Genomic DNA, 20,408 nt, shown 5'->3' on the forward strand with positions numbered 1-20,408 from the left:
GCAGTTCAGTTGGATTTGAATTACTTTTAGGCTTCGGAGCTTGGAGAGTGAATTTTTTAGCGTTAGTTTTCTTCTCCTGCGGCAAGTTGGGTCTTACGGATCGATGCCGCGCGGTTTTCCGACTTCCATACCGTTTGCAGGCAGAATCGGCGCTGCGGGGGTCTCAAGATGACTTCGCGGATCTCGTTGAGGTAACGTCCGAGTAAACTGAAACTGTCGTTGAAAATAGAGAATGACTGTGATACTCTATGAATCCATGATGAATCGACGCACTTACGGAAGTAGTTACTGTTTATATTTTAAGGATTTCGAAGTGAAATGAAACCGAGGTGTCCTTGACCTTGTTGCCTTTCATTTTTCTTCGTGCTTTTGTTGACTGAATTGAATCATTATCAATGACTCATCTTCCATCTCGAGTATTGGTTTCTAATGTCCCGATGCGTCCAACTAGCTTGTTGTTAAATAAAGAAAAACTGTATGCCTCATGTTTTTATCTTCACCTGTTTCGAAAATTAATCAGTTGTCAGTTTTCTTGTTTCTAGGGCTTAATTCCGAGCGTTATTTTAATTTTTTTTAACTAGTAATAATTTCTGTTTCTTGATTTTTGAGAGTGCATGTTCATATTTGTTAAGTATGATATAGAAGTTGTATTAACTATTCGATTAGAAGTTTATTTACATTATAATTTACTAGTTTTTATGTTTTGGTTAAAATTTTGAGATTAACTTCTAAGAAAATTGTGCGTCATTAGTTCAATAGTCCTAAACATTTTTAGAGATCCAAGGATCACTCTCTATTGAGACCCTTCCGTGTACATATATATATATAGGTGTATACCTAACATGGACATTGGTCCTCAAAGCAATATCCTATGAGTATTCACAAACATCGTATAAAGATGTATCTGAAAAACTTTAACCATATACATGAACTTCTAAAAACATAAATGAAATTCTTGAACTGAAAACAAACCTCCAGACATGACTTCAATTTCCAACGAACAGAGCATCTCGTCTATCTCAGAGGCTCGTCAATAGCAACGTTTTGGCTTGCTTCTACTAGACCAGACCCATTCTTATAATTCTCCTTTCCATCAAAGGAGACCACCAACCGTCGGGAAGGTGAGAGGTTGTAATTGTTGCCAGTTACAATCGGCGACCACCCAGGAAGGGAAAACACCAAACGCGGTCACAATGTGGTGACGGTTCGTCAACCGTCTAACATTCTCCCACTTGACCCATGCACATACTTAATATGTATCATTGTTTATTGATACATCTTCAAGAATGTTTCTCATAGATATAATATCCTTATACTCAAACAAAGAAGATTAAATTACATGATTTGTGGCGATAAGTCCTTTAGAGCAAGTATTACCTTCCATGTATTACAATGCAACTGTCTCTTTTGAATGAGAACCTTATGTGACACATTTCTTTATGAATGAGCTTTCATAATGCTCATTCAGGATCATCTTATATTGTTATTCTCTAAACTTTATATATACAACCAAATAAGAAAAGACACAAATGAACTTAATGGAGTTTTTTTTATTGACAAATTGTGATACAAATATTAAAGGAATCTCAAATACATAAATTACATAATAGAACCAAGTCCCATATGTTCAACATATCTCTTATAAGCAACGGGTGGTAGACACTTCAAAACATGCTACAAACTTTGTTTCTGTGGTAGAAGTAACAATCAAAGATTGTTTTGCACTTCTCCAAGAAATGGCCCCTCCAGCTAATAAGAAGACATATCCCGATGTCGATTTTTTCGAATTAAGTAGCCAGCAAAATCAAAGTCTGAATATCCAATCACTTCCAGATGATCAGATAGTCTGTACGTAAACTTGTAGTATTTAGTCTCCTAAAGGTATCTCATGACTTTCTTTACAGCTTTCCAATGGTCCAAACTGGGATTACTTTGATATTTGTCCAACATTCCCACTGCATATGTTATGTCAAGTCTTGGTAAACTTGAGCATACATTAAACTACCAATTGTTTTTTCATTTGTTCCCTCTCTAAATTATTTCGTGGACCTTGTTCCAGACTCAATTTGTCACCTTTCACAATAGGTGCAACACCAGATAAACTATTATTCATACGATATCTCTATAGAATTTTGTTGATATAGGTTTCTTGAGACAATTCTAATGTCCCTTGGGATCTATCTCTATCAATTTTTATGCTTATGACATAAGAAGTTTCACCCATATCTTTCATATCAAATTTCATTGAGAGAGATCGTTTGACCTCATGAAGTAATCCCAAATCATTTGAAGCAAGTAGAATATCATCTACATATAGGTCTAAGAAAATTATTTTGCTCCCATTGACTTTATGGTATATATGTTGATCTATGATATTCTCCGTAAAATCAAATGAAGAAATAACATTATGAAATTTTAAATACCACTGACAACAGACTTGTTTTAGTCCATATATAGATTTCTTAAGTCTACAAACCAAGTGATCATTCCCCTCTGAAATGAAACCGTCAAATTGTTTCATGTAAACCTCTTCTTCTAGGTCTCCATTGAGGAAAACCGTTTTCACATCCATTTGATGTAACTCCATATCAAAATAAGCTACTAATGTCATGATTATTCGAAATGAATCCATTTTTGAAATAAGAGAGAATATATCGTGATAATCAATTCCTTCTTGTTGAGTAAATCTTTTGGCTACAAGTCTTGTCTTATATCTTTCAATATTGCCTAAAGAATTTCTTTTGGTTTTAAAAACCCATTTACAACCAATGACCATCCCCCCTTTAGGCAATTCAACAAGATCCCAAACTTGATTTTTAGCCATTAAATCCAACTCTTCCTTCATTACATCATTCCATAATGTGGATATATATCCACTCATGGCCTGTGAAAACGTAATAGGATCATCTTCAACACACATGTCCATGTCAGACTCTTGAAGGTACATTTCATACTCTAAAGATATTGCAGGTTTTCTAACGCTTGAAGATCTTCTTCATGGTACTTCAATATTTTCAGGTTGAGAATGTTGAGTAACCAGATATATGAGTATCCTCATAATGTGATGGTTCTTCAACTATTGGTTGTACTTGAATAATCAGATCATAAGGATTATCATGAACAACAACCAATCTATGCAAAGTTGTAGGAGCAGGTTGAGAATTTATATGTTCCTCAAAAGCTAAGTTTCGAGGTTGGCTACTCTCACTAATCTCATCATTCTCAAGGAACTGTGCATTCTTAGATTGGACAATTCTTGTCGAATGAGATGGACAATAAAATTTCTATCCCATAGAATTTTCTGTATAACCAATGAAATACCCACTGACTGTTCTAGAGTCTAACTTTGTTTCATGTGGATTTTAGATCTGAACTTCAGTTGGACAACCCCAGACATGTACATGCCTTAAACTAGGTTTCCACACTTTCCATAACTCGAATGGCGTTTTATGAATCGCCTTGGTTGGAACCGTATTGAGTACATAGACTACAATTTTGAGAGCTTCACTCCACAACACCTTGTAGCATTACACCTTGTTCCTCTTTCGATGTACATTTTATAATATTCATCACCTCTATCTAACCTCACGATTTTGATTTGTCACAACATGGAGGATTTCTCATTTATAACACTATGTTTAGTGCCAACATCAATACCATGCACAATAGTATGACTGTAATCAAAAATAGGGTTTAATTAAAGTTTGAACAATCTTTCATCTAAAATTTCATTTCTAACAAGAACACGGTCTTTATACAATTGAAGGGAATTTCCAAGAAAATGAAAATTGAATCCAAAAGGGGAATGTCTGGAAACTGAGATAAGGTTTCTAAGAAAAGATGGAACGTAGAATGTCCTTTGAAGGTCCAATACAAAGCTAGTATTTAAGACAAGTTTGTAAGTTCCAACTGCCTCCACATGTAAACCCATCTTGTTTCCGGAATAGGTGGAGTATTCACTTGGTGTCAGTTTTCGTTGGTTTAAGAAACCCTACATGGTGTTGGCAACATGGATTGTAGTATCGAAATTGTTACGATATGTTAAAATGTATATTAGATATAATTTATGTTCATAATTGTTGTATAATTTGGGTTATGTACATAGGGTTATTAGGTTAGGTTTAATGGGATGGGTGGTATTGTATTGAGCCCATGGGCCATTTTGTAACAGGAAAACCTAAAGCTTAAATACATAATAAAAGGGGGAAAAACCCCAACGGAATTTTTTTTATCATTCTTCTTTGTGTTCGTCGAGAAACCAAAGAGCTCAACGCTCTCTCTCGTTGGTGATTTGGACTGTTCCGTCAGTCCCGTGAGGTAGTGGTGGTTTCGTCCACCATCGTGAGCTCGTTGTGCCGTCAGCCATTGAGTTTCGTCAGATCGGTCGTTCAACCGTCGGATCGTTCGGTTGACATGGTATCAGAGCTAGATTCGTCCAAAGATTGACAAAACCTTTCCGTCTGAAGGTTTTCCGCCCAAAGTATCCTGTCCGACGACCTACGTTGTTCGACAACTCTGTTTTCGGCAGCGATTTCGGGGGTTGTCGAAATACCTTGTCGGAGTTTGGAATAGTTGTCGGAAAAGCTCCAACGGCGGTTCCGTTGCTGGAGAAGCTCCAACGGTGGTTCCGTTGCCGGGAAGGGGAAACAAATTGTGTGTTTTTTTATTTCCAACGTCTGTTCGATTAAGAGGAAGATTATTTGGCATAAGATCATTTTGAAATTTTCAAAAACTTTGGGGGCCGATTTGGAATTTTTGAAAGTTTGGGGCCAATTTAGAATTTCTGATATTTTGGGGGTAGATCTGTAATTTCTGAAGGTGTGGAGGTGTATTTAGAATTTCTGAAAGCATCCTCAGATGGATGAGTATCTAGGAGAGACCCAAGACCTAGCCCATGGGGAGCCATAGAGAACAGAGAAATCAACTCCTATGGATGTAGATTGTCAAGCTTTTAAGACTATCTTAGAAGAATTCGACAAAGCTATGGGACAACCTCCTTCAAATTAGCCCTCTACTTCCAACTCCACCTTCACCTGCTAAAGCTTAGACTTTTGTTTGCTTGTATTAAAAGCTTCAAGATCTTCATTTTGTAAATTTTGAATACATATAAACTATCTTGGCTTCATGATTTCTTTGTGTTTTATGTCAATTTTGATGATTCCAAAAGAGGGACAAAGTATTAGATGATTTCAAAATAGAATTTAAGAATAAAGTCTCAAATTAAGAGTTAGCATCATATATGAATACATATAAATTTTTTGGGCTTCACAATTTCTCTATGTTTTATGTCAATTTTGATGATTCAAAAAGGGAGAAAGAGTAGGATGATTTCAAAAATGAATTTAAGAATAAACTCTCAAACTAAGAGGGAGCTAAAACAATTTAAGGCAACAAAACCGGGGGAGCCAAATTTGGAACTAAGAGCAAAATGATAAAAACATCACACCTAGAGAACATGGCATGACATCTGCATTAAAATTTTGAATCATATGTTTGTCATCATAAAAAAAGGGGGATAATGAGGAAGAAGAAGTTCAAACATTCCTCCAAGTACCCAAATTTTGATGATAACAAACATAAAAATTTGATTACTTTGCTATTGAGTGTGAATAAATTTATTCTGAGCTAAAATTGTAAATTTCAATAACTGTTACTTCAAGAAGCAAAAGTAGTAAAGCACACATGATTGGAGTTGAGCACAAACTGAGAAGGCAAGAAAAAGAATTGGAAAAGTTGTTACAAATAACAACCAGAAATAAAAGAATCGAGCATATGCACATAAGGAGTTGAACACATAAACAAAGACCCAAGCCTAAAGAAACAAAATTTCAAATCAAATTCTTATTGAAACACAAAAAGGAGTCTACCCATAAGAAAGGAGTCAACCCATATATAGTAGAAAGGAACAAGGAGTTGAACCCAAGAAATAGTAAGTTTTGAATTATTTAAGAGTCAATCCCTGTAGGAAATATTAGTGTATAAGAGTTAACTATATCAAGAGTATTCAATCCAAGTTGAATATAAAGGATAAAAGAATTCCACTCCTACAAAAAGAAATCGAAATAGAACACATAGGATTCGAGACATACAAAAGATTCAACCTCCTAGAGAGCCATTGGAGGAGAAAGGGTTTGACCCTAGGTAAATGATTCAACCCCAAAAGGCAAATATAAAAATCTAATACTTTTGAAAGGCTATAGAATTGGTTATAGGTTTTCAAATCGTGTAAATATCCTACCAAATGACAAATAGAACAAGTAGAAATAATTATTTTTAGAATATTTTTTACTAGAGCTAGTAGCACACCTGATTTTAGGCAATGACTAATGTTTTCAACTAGAATTTTGTCTTATATATACCCAAATATTTTTTAGCCTAAAAAAACAACTCCACACAAAATTTTGAGACTTCTCTTGTCATCTTCAATGGTTTCTAACTGCTAGATTTTGAAATCTGATAGGTGGGAGTGCCAAAGAGCAAAGTATTCTTGCTTTAATTGTCATATATGCTATATACTTTTCATAAGTTATAGAAGTTATGATTACTTCCACTATTTGAACTATTGTTTTCAAATTCAAAACTTATATTCAGTTAGCATAAGTTGAATTAATTTTGATATATACATATGTGTATACACACACACACACACATGTATATATATATATATATATTGTGTGTGTGTGTGTGTGTGTTGTTGATAATTTTTTTGTTCACCTATGAACTTATTCTAACTAAATATAGTTTTCAATTTGATATATGCCTACAAGTAGGCATTGGTAAGTTTCATTGCAAATGCAAATAACCCTTGATCATAAGTCAATCGGGCTAGATTAATTAAGTTGTCCAAATCTCTTTAGCGTTTAGGTTATTGTACCTAGATTTGCTGACCATAAGTCCTAAGGTGTTTGGGCAAGTGCTATAATTGAAACTATGGTTGTAAGTTGTTAATGTGGTTTCACTATTTATAGTGGAAGTTTTAATTCCTAGGCAAAGGCTTCTTAGGAGTGGAGTAGCAATATAAAATAACCATTGTGAACTACTACAAAAAATTTAGTGTAGTGAACTTGCTTGTGAAATTTATTAAAGAGTAGTTTAATTTTGATAATCCTATTTACCCCTCCCTTCTTCTAGGTTTATATAAGCAAAACCTTTTTCATCTTTATCTCCTTCAACCAATCAAGGGTATACTTTCTTGTGAATGAACAATCCCATAACAAGGTTGCAGGATTTTAATGCCAATGAAATACTTAAAAAGTCCAAGGTCATTGATCTAAATATTTCACATAAACAATGTTTCGCCTTTTATATTTCTACTCTAGCACTACCTGTAAGGATAATGTCATCCAAGTATACAGGCATAAACACTACCTTTCACTAGTGTTATTAAAAAAGATTGAGTAGTCAACACCACACCTCTTAAACTAAATTTTACCACCAATGTGCTAAACTTATCCGAGGAAACTGCTTCAATCCATAAATGTACCTATGTAAGTTGCACACCTTTCCCCCCTCAACTACAAAACCAAGTAGTTGATTTGTACATACTTCCTCATGAAGCTAAACATTCAATAACACATTCTTTATATCAAATGAAAGTAGATCCTTGAAATTTATAGCAAGGGAAATAAGAACATAAACTAAGTTGAGATGGTAACTAGGGAGACCATTTCTTCGTAATTTATATCAGATGTCTAGGCATAACTTTTGACTACCAAATGAGCCTTTAGTTGAGCCACAATACCATTTGGATTGTGCTTCACAATAAATACATCAACAATGAACAATCCTTCTGTTAGGAGGCAAAGATGTCAACTTATATGATTTTGATACATGACAACCATCTCCTCTTCCATGACTATTTTCCACCTTGGATAACCCACTACTTGAATAGGGAGCCAATTGATGATTGGAAAAAAAATTGAAATAAGGTTTGAGGTACTAGATTGTGAGTGCCTTTCGAGATTGTTTTCTAGAGCAATCCATAAATCACTAAATATTGAACCAAAAGGGACATAATGACACCTGCGGTTTAGGGAAACTAGGAGGAGGAGAAGACGTGGCATGGAACATTAGAATTGTTTATCCCGAAAGAATGTAATGTCCATAGCGGTGAAAAACTTCTTCAATGATGGATGACAATGTACACATTTTTATTTTTTTGGATAGGGGTGTAAAAAATATATAAAACAAAAAAAAAAGCTATTCCACATACTCTTCCATTTATATAGTCTATTGGTAGACTATATTATCAATATATAGAATAAGCTATTCCATATACTATTTATTTATATATTTATTTATTGAACGTAGATAGGGTGACTTGGTAAATAAATGGAATAATAATAAAAATAAATTAAAATTATAAAAATATAAAATTCACATTATCAATATATAAAAATATTAAAAGAATATTGCAAAATCCTTAGACAATGCCACTTGAAACATGTTTTATCTCAAACAAAGATTCACTCAAATAAAACATTTACCAAATTACTCTTATATATGATCGAGTAATCATTTAGTAGAGTGCTAATAATTTTATCCATTTCTATTCCTTTTAATAAGTGATAAATGTGTATCAGGAAAAATTACCCAAATGCCTAATCAAGCAAAGAATTTTGATTCATTTTTTCCCACTTAATAAATTGTAAAATGAAAATCAAGTAAATGAGAAAAATTGACACCCCTACTTTTGGGTCCTTGAATACCCTAACAAGATGTACTGAAGGCTCCGGCTAGGGGTGTCATCGAGCCGGCCCGAACCTGCCTATGTTCAAGCCAAGTTTGATTTATATATTTCAAACTCAAGCTCGAGTCGAGCCTAGGTTCAAGCCTAAAATTGTTATCGAGCTCGAGCCTAATAATTTTAACCGAGTTTGAGCCGAGCTCGAGCTTCAACATTCATTTAAAACTTTTCTAAAAATATATGTCTCGAGTTCGTGCTCCAACGTACATTTAAAACTTTTCAAAAAATACATGTCAAATAAATTGTATATAAAATTATGCATACATTTTACATAAAATTGGGAATGACCTCTACTTAAAATTGGGCATAAGGGTGGCATCGAATCCAGCTGAGTCTGAACATTGTTCAAGTCGAGCTTGATTTAAATATTTCGAACTCGAGCCGTCCCTAGACTCGAACCTAAAATTGTAATCAAATTAAGCCTAATAATTTTAACTGAGTTCGAGTTTAACCTACATTTAATACACTATATAAAATATATGTCAAATAAATTATATATATAATTATGAATACATTTTAAAAAAAGAATGATAGGAGAGGTTCAGGATTGAATTTCAATAATGGATTAAAACGCACCAATATTAATTTTTTTTACTCCAAATGTTGTTTAGCTTGTTTTGTAATTTTTGAATCTGACCATAAATTTACTATGGCCTCCTTAGTGCCCCTGGTTGAAAATTTATATTCTAGAAAAAATATTATGTTTTTCCTATGAAACATATTTCCAAAAAAAAATTTTAAATAAAATCCTATTACTATTAGTGACTTAATAGAAAATTATAAGAAATATTTTAAAATTTTCTTAGGAAAGTTAAATGGACCTCTTATTGCCTCTTCTAGGGAAATAAATAAAAATCAATAATCAATCTAATATATTACTATACTTATCGATAAATTTTTAATCAAATAAAATGTCAAACACAAAATTATAATGAAAATTACCTCATGCTAAAAGTATTACAACATCAACTGTCAAATACTTATTCAAAAATTTTCTATTCGGTTTTCTACCCCATATTGGCAAGAAAATCTTACTTAGAAAATTATATGATTTTTTAATAAAAAATTTCAATTAGAAAAATGTTTACAAAAAACATGAGACACTAATAGATTTCAGCTCGCATCACGGCCATGGCACTATGTACGTCGTCCTTAAACACTTGAACTAGTCATGGACAGGTTGTTGGCAATGTGCAATGCCACTTACGAACTCCTCCAGTCTTGAAAATTGATTCTCAATGCTAGCAAGCCTAGACTTGAAATCACCAAAACGTAAATCGTTTTTAGAGAGTGACTCCTTACCTCTTGCTGCTACATCCATCTATGGCGTCCATAAGTTAGCATGGAGAATCAATTTTCAAGACTGGAGGAGTTCGTAAGTGACATTGCGCATGGCCAACAACCTGTCCCTGACTGGTTCCAAGGGTTTGAGGATGACGTACATAGTGCCATGGCCGTGATGCGAGCTGAAATCCAGAGAGTGGACGGAGATGTTAACACCATCGCGGAAGAAGTTCGGGCAAGACTCACCCTATGCGAGAGAGCCCTTGCGAATAGAGGAGGTTCACAAGGAGGTACCAAGATCAGGATCCCAGAGCCAAAACCCTTCACTGGAAAACGTGACTCAAATGTAATAGACAATTTCCTTTGGCAAATAGAATAGTATTTCAATGCCTCTAAGTTTACCAGTGAAGAAGCCAAAGTCAGTACTATATCGATGTTCCTTGCGAAAGATGCGGTGTTGCTAGTGGAGGCAGTAGAAAGGCACCAGGTCTGGTGCTGCTGGGAGAGGCAACAGAGAGGCGCCAATTCCGGTGTTGCTGAGAGAGACAGCAGAGAGGCACCAGTTCTGGTGCTGCTGAAAGAGGTAGCAGAGGGGCGCCAGTTCCAGTGCTTCTGGGAGAGACAACATAGAGGCGCCAGTTGGCATCAGTTTCGGTGTTGCTAGTTGAGGCAGCAGAGAGTCGCCAGGTGCGGCGCTGCTGGGAGAGGTAGCAGGGATACGCCAATTCCGGTGCTGCTAGGAAAGACAGCAGAAAGGTGCCAGATCCGGTGCTACTTTCCAGGAACTGCTGGTAGAGGCAACAAGGAGGTCACATTTGGATAGATGTGTCAAACTGCAAGCCAACCATGAGTGGGTGGCGTATGTTGATGGCGCGCAGACGAGGACGTCTGTATTATGGCAGTGGGAGTGTGAGACGAAAAGCTTCTGGCTTGACGAAGGATTGCTCAAGACCAAAGGTAAACGACTTTATGTGCCTAAGTACGATAAGCTACGACGTGACCTCTTGAGGGAATGCCATGATACCTTGTGGGTAGGACATCCTGGTCAAATAAGGACGTTGGCCTTGCTCTCTAGCCAGTATTATTGGCCGAGCATGGAGAGCTATGTGGAGGAATTTGTGCGCACATGTCATATCTGTCAACAGGATAAGATTGAACAAAGAAAGCCCAGAGGCTTGTTACAACCTTTGCCCATTCCAAAACGGTCGTGGGATTCTATTTCAATGGACTTCATTTCAGGTTTGCGCAAGAAAGACAGGCTAGGGTCTATCATGGTAGTGGTGGACCGGTTTACGAAGTACAAAACATTCGTGGCAATGCCAAGTGATTGTACGGCGGTGGAGGCTACTCGAGCATTCATGGCACAAGTGGTGAAGCATCGGGGCATGCCCACATCGATCATAAGTGATCGAGACCCCAAGTGCACAAAAAAATTTTGGACCGAGTTATTTAAACTATTGGGACCTACTCTAAATTTTTCCACTAGTTTTCATCTTCAGACTAACGGCCAAACGGAGCGTATAAATACCGAGAGGAGCGCCAAAGGGGCAAGCCCCAGAGGACGCAATACTTGTCAAAGTGGCAGGGTCAACGAGAAAGCGAGGCAACATGGCAAGATGTTGCCGAGCTGTGGCAGTTCGAGAAAGAGGTGGCCCACTATCGCCAGGGGATGCAAACGAGGGTGTCTGCCTTATGGCAGTGGGAGTATGAGATGGGGGATGAAGTCATGGTGTGGCCAGACACCAAGGCCAAAGACTGTGCTAGTCTAGTGCACAACAATAGCAGAGACGGCCAAGGCCAAATGCAATGGCACGGCCCAGAGGGGCGCACGCATATGGCCGGTTTGACATCAGCTATAGAGGAAGAAGACATACTTGAGCTTGCCAGACGGATGACCAAGCATCAAGGCACGCAACAACCCCAGCAGCCGACCAAAGACACAAGGCAGCACGCCAACAGATGCGCAAAGGCAAGTCAAAATGGGGTTGCAGCGAGCAAGCGCGCAGGCGGGTCAAAATGGGGTTACGGCGAGCAGGCGCACAGGCGCGGCTAAATGTGGTTGCGCACGGCCAAGACTCCAGGCGCATCCGCAGGCGCGTGCGCGACAAGGACTCCAAGCGCAAGCGCACGAAGCGGGGTTGCACCCAAGCGCATCCTGAGGCGCACGAAGTGGGGTTTCAAAGGCGCCCGTGCTACCAGAACTCCATGCACGCGCGCAACTAGGGCGCCTCTGACGCCAGAATTCGAATTTTCAGGATCTGGCAGATTTTTGGGTGTCTTTAGAGATTTCTAAGGGCCAAGGACGGTTTCTGAGCCTTCTAAAGGCCAGGGGAGGAGGTTATAAATAGGAGGAGTCTCTCCAATTGTAAAGGATTCAGATTCTTAGCATTTTTTGCTCTTCAAGTATATAGAGAGTATCCACCGTAGCACAAAAGGATTTGAGATTTGATAACTTAAGACAAATCTTTTATTAAATAAACCATGTCATGCTAGTGAAATTATCTGCACAGACAATAAGGCATTTTGGCTGAGTAATATTTGACACATGAATAGGCTCCCAAAATTAAGGGAAACCACCACATGACATTTTGTTAATTATGTAGTACGTTGTAAGGACAACATATGGCTAGTAGAACAAAAGAAAAAGTGTTGAATAACAAGGCCATAACCACTTCTAGTAAATGTTTGTTCTTTTATTTTGCCACATTGCTTTGTTATTATGCGTAAACACAATATATTTGATCGAGAATGTCATAGTCAAAAGATGTAAATTGAGACAACAAATATTTCTTGGCATTATCATGACAAAAAGCCTTAAGCTTAGTGCTACATTTAGTATCCACCTTAGCACAAAAGGATTTGAGATTTGATAACTTAGACAAATATTTTATTAAATAAACCATGTCATGCTAGTGAAATTATCTGCACAGACAATAAGGCATTTTGACTGAGTAATATTTGGCACATGAATAGGCTCCCAAATGTGAGAAAGAACCCAAACAAAATGACTCTAATTCCTATCCACCATCTATAACTTACCAAATTGACAACTCTCACAATTTAAAATAGAAAATAACTGTAAGGAGGGAGATCAGTATTGTAATGCTTGTAAAGAAGGGTGTTCAAGCCGGTTGTGGAATTACAAAGCAATATTACCAGGAGTTGCTAATGCTGTGAAGGACTAATTATCAAGGTGATGGCGACCATCATGTTCACAACCTCTACCAATTGCATACTTAGTGTGTAAATCTTGAAAAACACAATAAGAGGGGAAAGGGTTGCAAAAAATTATAGTATACTTCTAAGTTAACTCAACGACCTAAGATTAGGAGGAAAGTTAGGCACATGGAAAACATATAGTACAATTAAGTGGGGAGTAGGGAATGATAAACCACCACCATAGAATCGGCTTTTTAAGCTATTAGGCGAAGATAGAAACTTGGTTGAGGAACAAGGTGAGAGATGATAATTTGCCAACATACCAACATACACAGATTTATGCTTAGAAGTGTCAAAGTCAATAATCCTAGGTGTTTAGCTAGAGGATGAGAGAAAGACATCCTTGTATATTAGGTCCCATAAGGAACAAACTCAGAGGGGAGAGAAGGGGGGAAGGGGGAAGAGGAATAAGGTTGTTTACTATGATGCCAAATTTCAATCTCTTTTGCTCAGTCTAAGTGTGTCCTTCACTTTTAGTGAATTGTATTTTGCTTTCTTGGATTTTAAACTAAGGGCCCATGTCAATGTAATTAGAAATACAATGAACACAATGGTTTATAGTGGTCCACAACCCAATTTTAGGTTGCTATTTTCACTCATAAGAAGTTCGCATATTGAAGTTAAATCAAGGGTAATACTTTCTTGTGAACGAACAATCCCATAATAAGGTTGCAGGATTTTATTGTCAATGAAATACTTAAAAAGTCCAAGGTCATTGATCTAAAAATTTCATATAAACAATGTTTCGCCTTTTATATTTCTACTCTAGCACTACCTGTGAGGATAATGTCATCCAAGTATACAGCCATTAACACTACCTTTCACAAGTGTTATTAAAAAAATTGAGTAGTCAACACCATGCCTCTTAAACTAAATTTTACCACCAATGTGCTAAACTTACCCTAGGAGACTGCTTCAATCCATAAATGTACTTATGTAAGTTGCACACCTTTCCCCCCTCAACTACAAAACCAAGTAGTTGATTTGTATATACTTCCTCATGAAGCTAAACATTCAATAACACATTCTTTATATCAATGAATGTAGATCCCTGAAATTTATAGCAAGGGAAATAAGAACATAAACTAAGTTGAGATGGTTACTAGGGAGACCATTTCTTCGTAATTTATATTAGATGTCTAGGCATAGCTTTTGGCTACCAAATGAGCATTTAGTTGAGCCACAATACCATTTGTATTGCGCTTCACAATAAAGACATATCAACAATGCACAATCCTTCTGTTAGGAGGCAAAGATGTCAACTTATGTGATTTTGATACATGACAACCATCTCCTCTTCCATGACTATTTTCCACCTTGGATAACCCACTACTTGATATGTCTGGAGAATGACAAAGATAAACATGTGACAAACTAGAAGAACAGGGAGCCAATTGATGATTGGAAAAAAAATTGGGTTTGAGGTACTAGATTGTGAGTGCCTTTCGAGATTGTTTTCTAGAGCAATCCATAAATCACTAAATATTGAACCAAAAGGGACATAATGACACCTGCGGTTGAGGGAAACTAGGAGGAGGAGAAGACGTTGGCATGGAACATTAGAATTGTTTATCCCAAAAGAATGTAAAGTCCATAGTGGTGAAAAACTTCTTCAATGATGGATGACAATGTACACATTTTTATTTTTTTGGATAGGGGTGTAAAAAATATATAAAACAAAAAAAAAAGCTATTCCACTTACTCTTCCATTTATATAGTCTATTGGTAGACTATATTATTAGTATATAGAATAAGCTATTCCATATACTATTTATTTATATATTTATTTATTGAACGTCGATAGGGCGACTTGGTAAATAAATGGAATAATAATAAAAATAAATTAAAATTATAAAATGAAAAAAATATAAAATTCACATTATCAATATATAAAAATATATAAAAAATTAAAAGAATATTGCAAAATCCTTAGAAAATACCACTTGAAACATGTTTTATCTCAAACATAGATTTGTTCAAATAAAAAATTTACCAAATTACTCTTATATATGATCAAGTAATCATTTAGTAGAGTGCTAATAATTTTATCCATTTCTATTCCTTTTAATAAGTGATAAATGTGTATCGGGAAAAATTACCCAAATGCCTAATCAAGTAAAGAATTTTGATGCGTTTTTTTCCCACTTAATAAATCGTAAAAAGAAAATTAAGTAAATGAGAAAAATTGACACCCCTACTTTTGGGTCCTTGAGTACCCCAAGAAGATGTACTGAGGGCTCCAGCTAGGAGTGTCATCGAGCCGGCCCGAACCTGCCTAAGTTCAAGATGAGTTTGATTTAAATATTTCGAACTCGAGCTCAACCCGAGCCTAGGCTCAAGCCTAAAATTGTTATCGAGCTCGAGACTAATAATTTTAACCGAGTTCGAGGCGAGCATGAGCTTCAAAATTCATTTAAAACTTTTCTAAAAATATATGACTCGAGTTCGTGCTCTAACATACATTTAAAACTTTTCAAAAAACATGTCAAATAAATTATATATAAAATTATGCATACATTTTACATAAAATTGGGAATGACCTCTACTTAAAATTGAGTATCAGCGGAGTCCGAACATTGTTCAAGTCGAGCTTGATTTAAATACTTCGAACTCGAGCTGTCCCTAGCCTCGAACCTAAAATTGTAATCGAACTTGAGCTTAATAATTTTAACTGAGTTCGAGCTTAACCTACATTTAATACTCTATATAAAATATATATCAAATAAATTATATATATAATTATGCATACATTTTAAAAAAAGAATGATAGGAGAGGTTCAGGATTGGATTTCAATAATGGATTAAAACGCACCAATATTAATCTTTTTTATTCCAAATGTTGTTTAGCTTGTTTTGAAATTTTTGAATCTGACGATAAATTTACTATGGCCTCCTTAGTGCCCCTAGTTGAAAATTTATATTCGAAGAAAAACATTATGTTTTTAGGGTTGTTTTTCCTATGAAACATATTTCCAAAAAAACTTTTAAATAAACTCCTATTACTATTAGTGACTTATTAGAAAATTACAAGAAATATTTTAAAATTTTCTTAGGAAAGTTAAATGGACCTTTTATTGCATCTTCTAGGGAAATAAATAAAAATTAATAATCAATCTAATATATTACTATACTTATCGATAAATTTTTTAATCAAATAAAATGTCAAAGACAAAATTACAATGAAAATTACCTCATGCTAAAAGTATTACAGCATCAACTGTCAAATACTTATTAAAAAAATTTCTATACGGTTTTCTAGTCCATATTGGCAAGAAAATCTTACTTATAAAATTATATGATTTTTTAATAAAAATTTCAATTAGAAAAATGTTTACAAAAAACATGAGACAATAATAGTCTCTAAAAACTTATTTCTACTAAAATGTATTTTCAATTTCTTCAAGTGCCATTAGGAAGGAGAGTTTAAGGAAAAAAAAAATTCATTTTATGATCTCGAACGTACGAAATCATCTTCACGCGGAAGGGGGGGAGGGGGATCCTTGAACTCTTGCTGTTCCGTCTACTCTCTGGATTTCAGCTCGCATCACAGCCATGGCACTATGTAAGTCGTCCTCAAACCCTTGGAACCAGTCAGGGACAGGTTGTTGGCCATGCGCAATGTCATTTACGAACTCCTCCAATCTTGAAATTGATTCTCCATGCTAACAAGCTTGGACTCGAAATCACCAAAACATAAATCGTTTTCAGAGAGTGACTCCTTACCTCTTGCTGCTACATCCATCTATGGCATCCACAAGTGGAGATGTAGTGGCAAGAGGTAAGGAGTCACTCTGTGAAAACGATTTATGTTTTGGTGATTTCAAGTCCAAGCTTGTTAGCATGGAGAATCAGTTTTCAAGACTAGAGGAGTTCGTAAGTGACATTGTGCATGGCCAACAACCTGTCCCTAACTGGTTTGAAGGGTTTGAGGACGACGTACATAGTGCCATGGCCGTGATGCGAGCTGAAATCCAGAGAGTGGACGGAGATGTTAACACCATCGCAGAAGAAGTTTGGGCAAGACTCACCTATGCGAGAGAGCCCTTGCGAATGGAGAAGGTTCGCAAGGAGGTGCTAAGATCAGGATCCCGGAGCCCAAACCCTTCACTGGAAAACGTGACCCAAAGGTAATAGACAACTTCCTTTGGCAAATAGAGCAGTAATTCAATGCCTCTAAGTTGACTAGGGAAGAAGCCAAAGTCAATACTGCATCAATGTTCCTTGCGGAAGATGCGGTGCTGCTAGTGGATGCAGCAGAAAAGCGCCAGGTCCGGTGCTACTGGGAGAGGCGGTAGAGAGGTGCCAGTTCCGGTGCTGCTAAAAGAGACAACAGAGGGGCACCAATTTCGGTGCTTCTAGGAGAGACAGCACAGAGGTGCTAGTTCCGGTACTGCTGGGAGTGACAACAGAGGGGCGCCAGTTCCGGTGCTGCTAGTTGAGGCAGCAGAGAGGCGCCAGATACGGGGTTGCTGGGAGAGGCAGCAGGGAGACACCAGTTCCGGTGCTACTAGGAGAGACAGTAGAAAGGGGCCAAATCCGGTGCTGCTTTCCAGAAACTACTGGTAGAGGCAGCAAGGACGTCACATTGGCTCGGTGCTGCTTTCCAGGAACTACTGGCAGAGGCAAGTACAATAACCTACGGGGTGACCTCTTGAGGGAATGTCATTATACCTTGTGGTCAGGACATCTAGGTCAAAGAAGGACGTTGGCCTTGCTCTCTGGCCAGTATTATTGGCCGGACATGGAGAGCGATGTGGAGGAATTTGTGCGCACATGTCTTATCTGTCAACAGGATAAGATTGAACACAGAAAGCCCAGAGGTTGTTACAGCCTTTGCCCATTCCAAAATGGTCGTGGGAGTCTATTTCAATGGACTTCATTTTTGGTTTGCGCAAGAAAGACAAACTAGGGTCTATCATGGTAGTGGTGGACCGGTTTACGAAGAACTGAACATTCGTAGCAATGCCAAGTGATTGTACAGCGGCGGAGGTTGCTCGAGCATTCATGGCACAAGTGGTGAAGTACTGGGGCATGCCCACATCGATCATAAGTGATCGAGACCCCAAGTGCACAGGAAAATTCTGGATCGAGTTATTTAAACAATTGGGAACTGCTCTAAATTTTTCTACTAGTTTTCATCCTCAGACTGACGGCCAAACGGAGCGTATAAAGACTGAGAGGAGAGCCAAAGGGGCAAGCCTCGGAGGACGTAATACTTGGCAAAGTGGTAGGGTCAACCGAAAAGCGAGGCAACATAGCAAGACATTGCCGAGTTGTGGCAATTCGAGAAGGAGGTGGCCCACTATCGCCAAGGGATGTAGACGAGGGCATCTGCCTTATGGCGGTGGGAGTATGAGACGAGGGATGAAGCCATGGTGTGGCTAGACACTAAGGCCGAAGACTGTGCAAGTCCAGTGCACAACAATAGCAGCGACGACCCAGGCCAAGTGCAATGGCATGGCCCAGAGGGGCGCACGCATATGGCCGACTCAACATCAGCTGCAGCAGAAGGAGACATACTTGAGCTTTCTAGATGGATGGCCAAGCAGCAAGGTGCGCAACAACCCCAGCAGCCAACCGAGACACAAGGCAGCATACCAACAGACGCGCAGAGGCGGGTCGAAATGGGGTTGCGCACGGCCAGGACTCCAAGCACGCGCACGGCCAAGACTCCAGGTGCATCTGTAGGCGCACGCACGACCAGGACTCCAAGCGCAGGCGTGCGAAACGGGGTTGCACCCAGGCGCATCCTGAGGGGCGCGAAGTGGGGTTTCAAAGGCGCCCACGCGACCAACGTGCCTCTGACGTCGGAATTCGAATTTTCAAGATCATGTGGATTTATGGGCATCATTAGAGATTTCTAAGGGCCAGGGACAATTTCTGAGCCTTCTAAAAGCCAAGGAAGGAGGCTATAGATAGGAGGGGCCTCTCCCATTGTAAAAGATTCGAATTCTTAGCATTCTTTGCTCTTCAAGTGTATAGAGAGTATCCACCTTAGCACAAAAGGATTTGAGATTTGATAACTTAGACAAATCTTTTATTAAATAAACCATGTCATGCTAGTGAAATTATCTGCACAAACAATAAGGCATTTTGACTGAGAAATATTTGGCACATGAATAGGCTCCCAAAATTAAGGGAAACCACCACATGACATTTTGTTAATTATGTAGTACGTTGTAAGGACAACATATGGCTAGAAGAACAAAAGAAAAAGTGTTGAATAACAAGGCCATAACCACTTCTAGTAAATGTTTGTTCTTTTATTTTGCCACATTGCTTTGTTATTATGTGTAAACACAATATATTTGATCGAGAATGTCATAGTCAAAAGAAGTAAATTGAGACAACAAATATTTCATGGCATTATCATGACAAAAAGCCTTAAGCTTAGTGCTACATTTAGTATCCACCTTAGCACCAAAAGGATTTGAAATTTGATAACTTAGACAAATCTTTTATTAAATAAACCATGTCATGCTAGTGAAATTATCTGCACAGACAATAAGGCATTTTGACTGAGTAATATTTGGCACATGAATAGGCTCCCAAATGTGAGAAAGAACCCAAACAAAATGACTCTTAACTCCTTTCCACCATCTATAACTTACCAAATTGACAACTCTCACAATTTAAAATAGAAAATAACTTGAAGGAGGGAGGTCAGTATTGTAATGCTTGTAAAGAAGGGTGTTCAAGCCGGTTGTGGAATTACAAAGCAATATTAGCAAGAGTTGCTAATGTTGTGAAGGACTAATTATCAAGGTAATGGCGACCATCATGTTCACAACCTCTACCAATTGCGTACTTAGTGTGTAAATCTTGAAAAACACAATAAGAGGGGAAAGGGTTGCAAAAAATTATAGTATACTTCTAAGTTAACGCAATGACCTAAGATTAAGAGGAAAGTTAGGCACATGGAAAACATATAGTACAATTAAGTGAGGAGTAGGGAATGATAAACCACCACCATAGACTCGGATTTTTAAGCTATTAGGCGAAGATAGAAACTTGGTTGAGGAACAAGGTGAGAGATGATAATTTGCCAAAATATTACACAGATTTATGCTTAGAAGTGTCAAAGTCAATAATCCTAGGTATTTAGCTAGAGGATGAGAGAAAGACATCCTTGTATATTAGGTCCCATAAGGAACAAACT

The sequence above is a fragment of the Aristolochia californica genome, unplaced genomic scaffold, assembly GCF_029961685.1.
Source record: "Aristolochia californica isolate CCGP_79_NKW_82.1479 unplaced genomic scaffold, dmAriCali1.0.hap1 SCAF_5, whole genome shotgun sequence".
NCBI classification, from domain to species: domain Eukaryota; kingdom Viridiplantae; phylum Streptophyta; class Magnoliopsida; order Piperales; family Aristolochiaceae; genus Aristolochia; species Aristolochia californica.